Raw genomic sequence first — 11,936 nt, forward strand, 5'->3', positions numbered from 1 at the left:
CCCCCCGCCCCTGGAATGAGAGGGGTTAATTTCTCATTGCACTTCTACCCCCATGAAAATTCGCCAGGTAGGAGGGAACAGAGCACTCCCTCTCTGTCTGCTCATTGAAGCTGCCCAGTCTGTGAAAACAAAACCTCTCTTTAAAATGCTTTGGGAATGAAAACCCTAGAATTAAAGGAAATTCAATGTTAAATAGAACTTCTATTTAAAGTCTTGCATTCTTGTTTTTATTTGGGTAATTTTGTCAGCTCCCACACGATGTGCATATTGCTTTCAGCCACCAGCAGAGCTTTCCATTGCTGTGCAAAGAAGCTGGCAGTAAATTATAGATCTCTGACAATGTGCTTTTTTTTCTTTATCCCAGTGGCATCAACCTACTTTACTACCTCTAAGTGGAAAATGCACCACAGTTAGTACAGAAATTCGTACTGATGCATGTAATTGGTAACAGGAGCTGCTTTTTTATTTTTTTTCCCCAACTATTTTGCTTTTTTAAGGTCTTGGCTTTAAAACAAACTCCTCTCTGAAGATCTGTATTGACTTAAATTCCCAGCTATGCATTTTTTAATGGATACATGTTCTGTCTCAGATTATTGACCTGGATACAGTATAACATAGGTGTTAGGAGCTGAAATTCATTACTTTACTTCCTGGTACCCCTACACCAAAATCTTGAATACATGTATTGGAACAGCAACTACTCCCATCACTGTCACACCAGTCTTAAAGGACTTAGCATCAGTCTCTCCTCTAATGAGTATCATAACATCTGTCAAATCAAGTGGCAGTGTGAAAATTTGCTGTTAAGCTCCATTTAGCTTAAACTACTAGTTATTTTGTGTTGGCTTCCAAAGCACTTAAAATGTTTAGAAGAAAAATTTTTCAGTAAACCTTGGTAGGAATTCAACGAGAGAAGGAAATTCAGCACATCTCTCTTCTAATTGATGCTCTCACAGGTCAAGACATTCAGGCCAATCCTTTGACTTCTCTAAATTTTTGGCAACCACCACTTGCTCGGGACATGAGTTTGCGTATATGAAATGATCAGATTAATTAGAAAGCTATTACATAATCTAGTACCACTTTCCTTACCATATTTTATGTTTTCCATGAAAAATATCAGTGCTTAAAATTGTCAACAATTTCTTTCCACCAAGCTTTCTAACTGAATGCAACTTTCTGAAGTCTCTACTGAACGGCTTTATTAAGTATGGTTTGCCACTTAAAAGCATTTTGTAAACAAAGTTGGGAAGGAAATGAGGGAAATTCCCAAGGAAGGGAATGGGTTTGCAATATCCCACACTACTCACTAATATTATGTTTTTAATGTTACAACAATGCCTTGGGGGCCAGCAGAGTTAGGGAATTCTCCATATTAAACAGTTAACTGCTGTCCCCGTTCTGGCTGCAATAAGAACAGGCAGCAGAGACCAATATTTGAAGGAAAAGGGAGTATCGCTATCTCCGTTTTACAGGCCGGGGGCCGGTGGAGGGAGGCTAAGTGACTGGCCAAAGGTCAGATGGAGGCACTTTGTTAGAGTCAGAAATAGAAACATGATGGCTGGAGCGCTTCGTCCCAAGACCAGCCCTGCTCTCTTACATCCCTGATTGCAGCTAAGATCCTTGTTTATAATATGAAAAATTTCAGAAAGTTTGGTTCAGATAAGTGTTCAGTCTTCTGAGCGCTTATCTTAGCCTAACTCAAACTGTCTGACTCCTCTGAGCCTGCAAAATGGATGTCTTACAAGAACTTTTTTAAAAATATGTTTCTCTATTTTAAATTCCAGTTGGAAGCAACCGCTAAGAGGGATGAAAATGAAAGATAACATGCAGTGAATAAATTAACTTGCAAATCCCAGTGTGATTTGATCTGGCTGATTTTGGTGAAAGTCACTCTGGTTCCTCTTTTTCACTCCCCCCTTGTGTTAGAAAAAAAAAAAAATATCATTTACTTCCATGTACACTAGAATTGAAACAATCAGAAAGGAGATGTTTTGCATGGACTTTGTGCCTAAAAAACTGCTTGCAAAGAGCTCCAGTCCTCATAATCTCTGAAGCGACTAAAGTGCTTGTTTGTGAACATGTTATAAAAACATTTCAAATGGTATGATAATAGATATAGTAAATCATGCGTAATGTTTAATAAGTAGCAAGGTTGGGTTTGGCAGTAGAAAAGACACAGCACTTTCGTTAGCAGCACAGAGGCTTTGTTCAGTCCAGTTTGGCTCTGGCTTCTGGGAAGATTTATTTTATACTGGATATGCTTAGAGGTCAGTGCAGGTATTTGCAATCTGCCTCCATGATAAGTTGTAACAGGCTGGTGCTACTATTCAGTGCTAACATCACTGAGAACTTCCCATTACACAGACCCCATTTTCACTTGCTTAAACTTTGCAAACATAAAATGGTTTGGGCCATAGATGTCAGTCTCAAACAGAATAGGATACAGAGAGAATAAAAATCTTCAAGAGGTCTGGAGAAAGCCAGGCAGCAAGAGCTGGACTTCTGAAGAACAAGTGGAAGAACCTCTGCCCACCTGAGCTGTCCTCTCCCACAGCTGGAAGGAACCCTGAGATTCCCAGTCCGCAGCCATTTGAGCCATGACCTGGCTTAGTTTCCCTCTCAGAGGCTAAGTGTCTAGTCTCATTAGACTCTCCGTTAGTTCAAGTAGCAGAAAGAGTTCTGCGCCTGGTAACCTGTCCACACGATGACCACTTGGAAGTTAGATTGCAGCTCCACGATTCAGTTCATTTTTTTAGAGCTGGGGATAACATTCAGCTTCCTCACATGAATGTACAACCCGTACATAGAACATAACATGTGCAAAATGAAGATGTCCGTGGAATTTCAATTAATCCCTGTGTGTCCATTATAATAATCTTCAATTACTGCAATTCTGAATCTTTCTGAGCTTGGTAAAAACAGTGCAAAGGTACTTCTTGATCTTAGAACTTCTCTTGGAGCAAACATGTTGTACTTGAGAACTTCAAAACAAAAGCAATATGCAGACATTGTTTTTTAAATGTAGGTTCATGTGCCAAGCCTATGCATCTAATACGTTAATGCAAATTACTTCATAACCACAGGTAAGGACAGACACCTATGTAATTTTTTGAAAGTTGTGAAAAAATATTGAAAAATAATAAAATTTGAGATAAAATGTTATTTACTGGTAAATTAGACCATATAGGAGACCAATCTAATTTCTGAACCAAATGGACTTTTGGGGGAATTAGCCAGGCTTTTATGGTGCTTTCAAAGCTTCTGGCATCTTTCTGTTACCATTAACCAGTTCAGGCATTCTTTCCACATTAATAATAATAGTTTTATCCTGTCCAAGCATGTTTGAAAATTATTCTTTTGTAGTGCGTATGGTATTTAAATGCACCTTAATAGTTTAACTGGGGAAACTGTCAGACTTTCAAACAGTATTTTTAGTCATACAAAAGGTTTTGCAACTGCATTATTTTTTTTTTCATTTTGCAGAATATTTTACCGTCAAACCAAGATTCAGGGAATTATATTCACAATGGCTCTTGCCAGTACTTACTACTAGAGCTGAAAATGATCCACAATTCAGACCATGCCAAGAATTTCATCCTTAAAGCTTTTAATGTAGAGTTAGTTTTCTGCTTCTGCTTTCTCTCTGTGGTTAGTGATTGCTGATTTCTAAATGGTGACAAACATTTGTCCACAACTTAGATTTATTAATTCAGTGCCAGAGAGCAATATCAAAGAAGTGAAAAGAAGGGAGAAAATTGTGGAAGCTCTGCAGAAAATCTTCTCTATGTTGTATTTTTTAACGTTTTTTTAAAATATTTTTGAAATTTTTGAAAGGACTAAAATGTTAGACATCTCTAGGTTTCTGTGCTACGAACTACTCCCTGTCTTGGCCTTGGCCTCCAAGGGCTGGAGTTATGGCAATATAAGAAGAACGAGTGAGAGCCCTGGTGAGATTTAATTGGGCTTTCTTCAGAAGTTAGAGCAGCTAAAGCTTTTAAATGTTTCTGGACCTTTGGCATGAAACAGTTTGGATAACTGCAAGAACTGTTAGGACTTCAAAGGATACATCTTCACATCACATGCAGAAAAGGAATGCATATATTAGAGGAAGATATGCCGGTTCAAATTCATCTGAAAAATATTTTTTTGTGCTACAGAAGCTCGTGCACCAGAAAATCTGCCCTGGTGCTGGGGAAATCCTTTAAGTAAGCCTCAATTTCTATGTTTTATGGCATGTGTGCTCAGGTTCTCCCCAACATGTACCCACAAAGCAGTGGCAAAGCAGAGAAAAAGGACTCTGCTGAGAAATTGAGACTCTGCTCTGCCTCTTGAAACCCTTTCAGTCCTCAAGTATGGTCAAATAGCAAGCTGTGTAACACTTCATCCAACCCTTTTCCCTAAAGGACATGACATCCCAGCCAAAATCTCGAGCACTTCCCTAGTGCAGAACCTCTTTGATGAGCTGTTGCCCTCCTTGGCTTGTAAAGAAGTACTGACTACTATTGTCCAAGACATCCTGGCAGTTTGAGGGAGAAGAGGTTATTTCAGCCCAATAAAATCTCAGTTTCCAGCCAGCGTGAGCTAGCAACCAGATCCTGCTGCAGGATGGAGCAACCAGAGATCGTTATTTACTGAATCTGTTCTGTGCTATTCCAGGACAAAGCAAAAGCTCCTAGCACATCAGCAGGTTTCAGCTCAGCTTTCCTACCTTGTCCCAAAACACCCTCTGTCCCTCCTGTTAGGCATCAGATATGCCATAGCAAGTTCTGGAACGTAATTCCAAGGCAGACTGCTTTTCCACAGGGACAAGATAAAGGGCAAAAAGCCAATTATGAGAGAAATGTGCAGATGAGTTGGTACATTTGAGAGCAGCATCTGCTGTGAAAGGCTACTGCCCAGTATTAGCCATTCATTTGCCATTCCCCTTGATCCTTTTCAGCTGAGCTGTTCCTGGCAGGACTTCCCTAAGGGAAACAGCGTGACAGCATTGCATTCCTTCTCTCACAGCCAAGCTTCAAAAAAAGCTGGAAATCACTCTTTCTTTTTTGGGTAACATAGTTCTGAAACTTTCCTGTCGTCTTCCAGGTTTTGTCCAGTTTTTAGAGATCTCTTCCTCTTTAACCACTCTTTGCCTTTTGCACCATATTATGTGATAGCTGGTGGAAGGCTCTGTGATTTCCCCGGTAGAGATGAGACTGAGGGCGTTTTTTTTGTCTGCAGGCCTATCTTAGGGAAAGTGCATTGGTCAGGTATGGTTTCTATATGTGCAGAACAAGAACCTTCCTCCACAAAGCCTTTGAGGATCTAGAACTGAGATGTGCTCTAATGGTTGCTTTGTCTTTGCATTAATGCCAGGCATTGGCTTTAACACTAACATCAAGACTTGCACGAAAGTATCCTATGCCTTTGTCTTTATCATGCCTTCCTACAGTTTCCTTACCTTTTCTGCCCTTTGAATGCTAAGATCTCTTTTCTTTGTCTATGAAATATTTTATTTGCTTCACAGCCGTATTTCTGGCTACAGACTTGTGGGGTGTTAAATGCTTTTGGTCTGTGCTCCAGGCCCCATGGGTTACTGTAATACAAGTACATTTAAATTAATAAATAAAACCATAAATTCATGCCACTGACACTGTATAAGTATTATTTCTAGATGACTGTTCAAAGGGAAGTACAACCCTTTAGCAATAACGTAACCGCTGCAGAACCTTTGTCACCTCTATCACCTTTCCATTTTTTCCATGCAAAGAAAAAAAAAAGTATTTTCAATGCTTAATTAATATTCTTTGCCTCAGACAGGTGTTAGCCATTACACTATTAGCGTATCTCATTCAGTCTTGAAGAGCCAGCGAGGTTATTCACAGACAATTAAGTAGTCAAGGACTGGAGTTTGTCTTATAAAAGAGATTTATTTTTCTTAATAAGTTGCTATTAGACAGATGCTTCCTGAATCAGTGAATAATCCCTTTGATTTTTTCATGACTGCAGTGAAAGCTGAATCTCATCAGCCCTAGATAAATCGTAGGCCTGTAGAGATCTAAAAAGTCTGCAATTAGAGCATCAGCTTCCTAAGAGGAGCTCTGCCCACAGCTATCTGTCGCCCCATCCAAGAGGGAAGCTCCTTCCTCCGTCCTCTGATCTAACAGTTGTCAGTTGAGCTACTTGGAAAGTTAGTCTTTGAAATCACATGCCTTGGCAAGACTGCATGATAAAGCCCTTGAAACTGTACTTATTGCTAGTGAGTAGTTTATTATGTCCATATCTGCAACAATAATTTCTTATTAAATGTTGCTCCACCTTTTATTTAACTTTTTGGGGATTTGCAGTAGTATTAGAAATGCAGGCTGACAAGAAGACAGGATAATGAAGTGAAAGGCAATTCCAACTTAATGCTTAATGAACCGTTGAAATACTATCATGGAACAAGTTTCTTAACAAGTTATAAGCTAAGAATGCAGCATAGAATTTCATATTTAGACTACAGTAATGGAATATGTTTGTGTTATCCTCTGAATGTGTTTCAGGTATCCATCAAAACTCAAAGTTGTGTTGATTGTTCTACTTAGCCTGCTAAATGTACTGAGAAATACAGGCCTGAAGTGAGGAAATACGATTTCCCATGTGTTAACTCCCCAGTACTTTACTCAGTATCACCGCAGGCCTTGCTTGCTTTCTGTACACTCTTTGTGTCCCTGCCCACCCAGCCTGCACCTTAATATGACAGTGTGCAGGGGGAACGTGGCATAGGGTCTGGGAAATCAGCCCTTGAGAGCTGTTGGGGGAAATATTATCAGTCTGAGAAGACAGTGCCTGGGAGCTGGATGCAAAGAGAGCTCTGGTCCTCCACCACCCACGCTTGACCCTGCTCTGAATCCGTGGCTTTTATGGCAAGTTTCCCTCTCACACTGCCCTAGTTTTGTACCTGTCCATCTCACAGGGAGGTCCTCGAGTCGATGCTTTCCTTGGCTGTTTCCAGGCCAAAAGTGAAAGCCAAGCCAACACATCCAGCATGGCACCATACAAGGGAGCCCGTCCCCTGCCGCTTTGGGGGCAGCTGCGCTCCTGGAGCTTCCCTCGCGTCCCCTTCCTTGGCTCTCCTCCTCTTGGCATCTTAATTGCCTAGAGGAAAAGCAGCTCTTAATTTACCCTATTTGTTTCACTTTAGTTCCCCCAGCAGCTCTCAGCTTTTAGGATACATTTCTGTACAGCAGATAGCTGTGTTGTATGCATGAGGATAGGAGACCTTGTCATATTTGTTGCCACATAAAATGGGACAGCTCATCTCTGCGGTCTCTGTGGTCTCTTTATGAACCAGCGATGTTGTGTGGTGTGGTGTGTGTGAACAATAACTCTGCTCTCTTTCAGAAGCTCTTGCTCAGAAGGATCAGACCCCAAGGGGAGTCCGAGTGACCTTACAAACCCATCGGGCTATTGTCTTGCTGAAGAGATGAGTCTCATGCTGTGCTCTGAAAACTGAGAAAGGGGAATTTATTCTGCTGCTGTCACTAGCGAGTGCCAAAAAACAGCAATGGACGCTTGAACTGGTGAGAATATCTCTAACTTTTTCCACAGAGAACATAGGGCCCTGTCTTTAAAAAGCTGCTGTGTATTTCCAGTGTTTGTCCTTTGACTTGCCAGGTTTTGCCACGCATAAGAGTGCACATAATATATCTTCCGAGGCATGCTGTTGGGTATGGTGGCTTCAGGGGATTACGTGATTTGTCAGCGTTAAGGAGTATAGGAAATACTGAAAGGATTAAATAGTGTTATCGTTTCCTTGCAATGATCACACCGCAAATTTTCTTTTAGTGCTTCCAGGCAAACAGGTCGTAATGTCTAGAGCAATTTAGAAAGCTTTAATAATTGCTCTTATGCTTTAAGTAAATTCTCAGAGCAGCATTATCACATTGACATCTTAGTGCTGGGATGAGTAGGGCAATTTACTGTGCATATGTATGTGAACAAATGCAGTCCCAAAGTAATGCAAAATCTGTTCTTGGATCAGGAGATCACAGTACTGGTATCTGGATGGGGACATTTCCACAGAGGGCCTCTCTGGCTGGGCTTTTTGTTACAAAAAACATTGCGAACCAGGCATGTGTTCATAGTCTTGTGTGCTGGCACAACAAGAAGGACTAAATGAACAGTTTGAATGTATGTTTCCTAGCGATGGTCCCTAAATTTGGGTCAAAGCACAAGCATGTGCAGGGGTAGAGAAGCTCCTGTTGCCATTAAAGAGTCTAAGGGGTCTGCCCCCATTAGTCCAGTCCAGCACCCTCACCCTTGCTGCTCCTCTTAGTGGAACGAGGTCAGGCATAGTCACGGTACAACTCCGTGTCTCAAACCTCTTTCCTTCTTTCAAGACTTATTTTCAAGATATCACAGTGCAACCACAGCTACTCAACAAACTTAAGATGTCAACCTTGTAAACAAATTTTAAAAATTAATTATTAAATTAGCGTAAAGCTCAGAGCTAAAAAAAGCTGCTCTTAGATTAAATACACACAGCTGCTAAGTCTGTTTGTAATCCAGTTTTCCCTGTGGTATCTGGCAGTCAGAGCATAAAAAGACATTCTTGAAATTAAATTATTTCTAGGACTCTTATATACAAGAGCATCTGGATACTTAGGCGAAAAAAAAAGGGAAAATGAGCATTGCTCAGACATTGCAGTGCTTATTAAAAGATAAATGCTTTCCAGGGATGTATTTCTGGTTAACATAATCTTGAAAAATCTTCAGAAGACAATAGATGTAGAGAAGGAACACAGCACATGTGACACAACATTTCCTTGCAATCCACCCTTGCGTGAAGCAAGAGTAATATTTTAAGTTAACAATTCCAACTAGTTTTCTTGGAAGTCAGGGTTCAATTTACATTTACGACTGCCTGAAGCTATTTTGAGGAATCCAAATAAAAGAATAGCCAACCTTTAAAGCTGTCTCAGAAGTGACACAGAAAATATTAAGCATACCTGTGGCTTGCACTTGTGTTGTTTGTTATTATCAAACTTATATTGCCTCTGGTTTTGAAATCTCAGGGGAACATTTTCTCTGCAAAGTGGTGCCTTAAAATGTAAATGTGTTTTCTGAAATGTATTTTGTTATCATTTCTGAAACACTGTTGATCTTTTTTTTTTTTATTTTGCCTTTGAAAAAATAAAAAAACCCTACAGAAAACAAAAACACTTTCGTTGCTCTTATAGCAACAGTTTAAGAAAGAGAGAAACAAACCAACCAACCAGGAAACCTTTTCATGACTGTGGAGTTGAAGTAATTGTCATAGTAGCTCTTCAGAAATGGAACATTTTAGAGACCTTTAAGAGATATGAAATTTTTTTTTTTTTTTTTTTTTTTTTTTCAAAATAGTCTTGAAAAGCACAGCAGCTACCACACTAAAATAAGGCCAGCTGACAGGGGCTGGGTCTGTGGACCAGATCAGCAACCACGCACTGACACTGCACCTCCTTTTCAGGAGCACAATAAGCACACGTGGGCCTGGCCCCCTGCAAGGCAACACCCCCTGCGTAGTCTTTGCCGTGCAAAGGGGGCACCGTCCTAGGATGTGCCCGTAGCCACCCGGAGCATCCACCTAGGGAGACAGGAGGCTGAAAGAAAACCAGCTTCACCTTCCTGAAGTACTTAAGTGAAAATACCTGCTGCATGTTGTGAAGACAGCATTCATTATATATTGCTGGTATCATTCACCTGGAGAGGTTGAATTTTTAGCAGCTCTGGGAGGGGTTGGCCAGTGCTTTGCACTGGAACTGCCTGCACAGCACCCCTAAAAGACAAAAAAGGTCTCAAGCTTTAACAAGCCAACTGCTATTAGAAGACAAGCCATGATCATTAACACTTTGTTTCTAGAAAACTCTGTGGCTAGGGGAGAGATAACAGAAATAAAAGGCTTGTGAGCCGCTCTCTCCCTGCTCTCTGCAGGACTGATGCTTTCTGATTTCGTTTCAGCCAGCTCAGTGGATTTCTGATTGTAGAAAATTCTGTGCAGTCCTCTCTGGTCCCTAGGAAAGTTGTTCCTCTCACCTGTAAGGTGACATCTTACCTCTGTCCCTCTTAGCAACCTCCCTGTTAAACCCATGTCTCTCACTGCCTCACTGCTACCTTCTCTATGGGACTGTTAGGTCTTCCCCTGCATGGCTCAGTTGCCTCTTGGAAGATGATCACCCCCCTTCTCTCAGGGGATTTCACAGGACACTGTTCCTCTTCCTAAGGGAAGAGCTGGGAAGAAACAACCAAAATACACGCTATCTGCCACCAGTGATTCACCTCAACTTCATCAGAACCCTGGGTGAACAGAAGGGTGTTTCTGGTGCCACAGGCAAAGGGAACATGGCAGCCTCCTGGTCTTACCTCAGGGGATGTGACTAAAGTGTCCTGGGATAGCTATTTGCATGTGTCCCCATGTATTCCCATTTCCAGCCAGGAATAAAAAAGAAAGCTAGAGAGTGTTTGTGGTGACTGACCTTCCCCCAGCCTCCAGCTGTTTCAGTATATGTTCAAATTAGTTGGAAATAACCATTAACTCAGAGGAGTTTCAGGGGATGAAACTTGGACTTGCTTTATTTCTTCAAGGTGCAAAAGATAAGAAACATCCCTACTAGCAACTTCTCATTTGAGGTTTTTTTTAGCCTGGATAAATGCTACTTGTATCAATCAAGAAAGGCACTGAATGCTCCATAATCTCAAGAGATATTAATTTGCAATTTATGGGTTATCATACAGTTCTCTGTGCATTATCTTGGGCATAGAAATGCAGTTCAGTTTTTGTCCTCAATCATTTATTCAGTTTCCTCACTTGAGCTAATTCAGCTCTCCATGAGACTGAACTGGAAAGTGGATTGCTGAGATCATCTGAGCTTAAATAAATCAAAACTTAGTTTTGTTTTGGTTTTCTGTAGGATGGCTATGGAACAATTAGTGTTTAGCTTTGGGCAGAAAGGAGCAGAGAGGAGGCTGGAAGTTTTGCAGCCAAAGAGAAGGTACATAAAGCTGCCTGAATTTAGAGCTTCCCTTGACCTTTAAAGAGAGACTCCGGGGTGGAGGGGAAGAGAGGGGTGCAACACAACATAGCGCCGCAGTACTGAGTCACAGCTTTCAAGCTCATCTGGGCTCAATATCCTGTCCCTGAGGGGTATCAAACTCAGAAGTCTCAAAAAGACTCTAATCACTAAGTGTATCTAGTTATACCTCTCCACGGTATTCCCAGATGACTGGGCTAGGGCAGGGTATGTTTTCCACATTAACCCATCAGAGGATTTTGAAAGTTCACAGTAGCATTGCGAAAAGCAGAAGTCAAAGGAACAAACCTTTCCTGCCAGCTGCATCAGTTATAAACTGGTGAAACGCAAGGTAATGAACATTTCTAGGCTGCTGATTATCAGTGTAGAAATTCTGATAGACTACGTCGGGGGACCCAGGTCATTTCCAGCTTAACAGCATTTTCAAAACCATTGCATACTTTATTTTGAATGACAACACCACCTCTGAAATTGAGATCTGTGGAAATGCCTTCCTTCCATTCCTGCCCCCTTACCCACCGGCCTCCCCCAGGCCACCACCAAGGACTGAAAGCGATCCCATTGTCATGCTGCCAAAGTAAATTAACGTGATTCACAGTTTTCCATAATAACTATTTGAAATTAAAGCAGTTGGTAATTAAAGTAATCCTTGCTCCCCGGTGACATGTGCAGCATGACAAAACCGAAGAAACGCAGCAGCAGCAGAACCTGTCTCCTTTATTTACTCGCTGCTTCAGTGCCTTGCTCTGCTGCATGACTGATCTTCTATTGAATTACAGAAGAGCAACGGAGTTAAATTAGAGCGAATATTTGTGGTGGAGATGTTAACATGAAAGTGTCTGCTGTGATAGCCCATAGAAGAAAATCAATATACTTTCAGATCCATCATGCCCCTCCTGG

General features: G+C 41.2%; 1 long non-coding RNA gene across 1 annotated transcript; it reads right to left on the minus strand.

The window, feature by feature from the left end:
• Positions 1-5,466: 5,466 nt before the first annotated feature.
• On the minus strand, positions 5,467-10,126 carry LOC118452833. The gene is made up of 3 exons (XR_004842689.1): positions 10,093-10,126; positions 8,510-8,511; positions 5,467-5,476 (listed from the first exon to the last, which is right to left on the minus strand). It is a non-coding gene; the product is annotated as an uncharacterized LOC118452833 (long non-coding RNA).
• Positions 10,127-11,936: the final 1,810 nt, after the last annotated feature.

Source organism: Egretta garzetta, unplaced genomic scaffold (genome assembly GCF_000687185.1).
Source record: "Egretta garzetta isolate BGI_Z169 unplaced genomic scaffold, ASM68718v1 scaffold397, whole genome shotgun sequence".
NCBI lineage: Eukaryota > Metazoa > Chordata > Aves > Pelecaniformes > Ardeidae > Egretta > Egretta garzetta.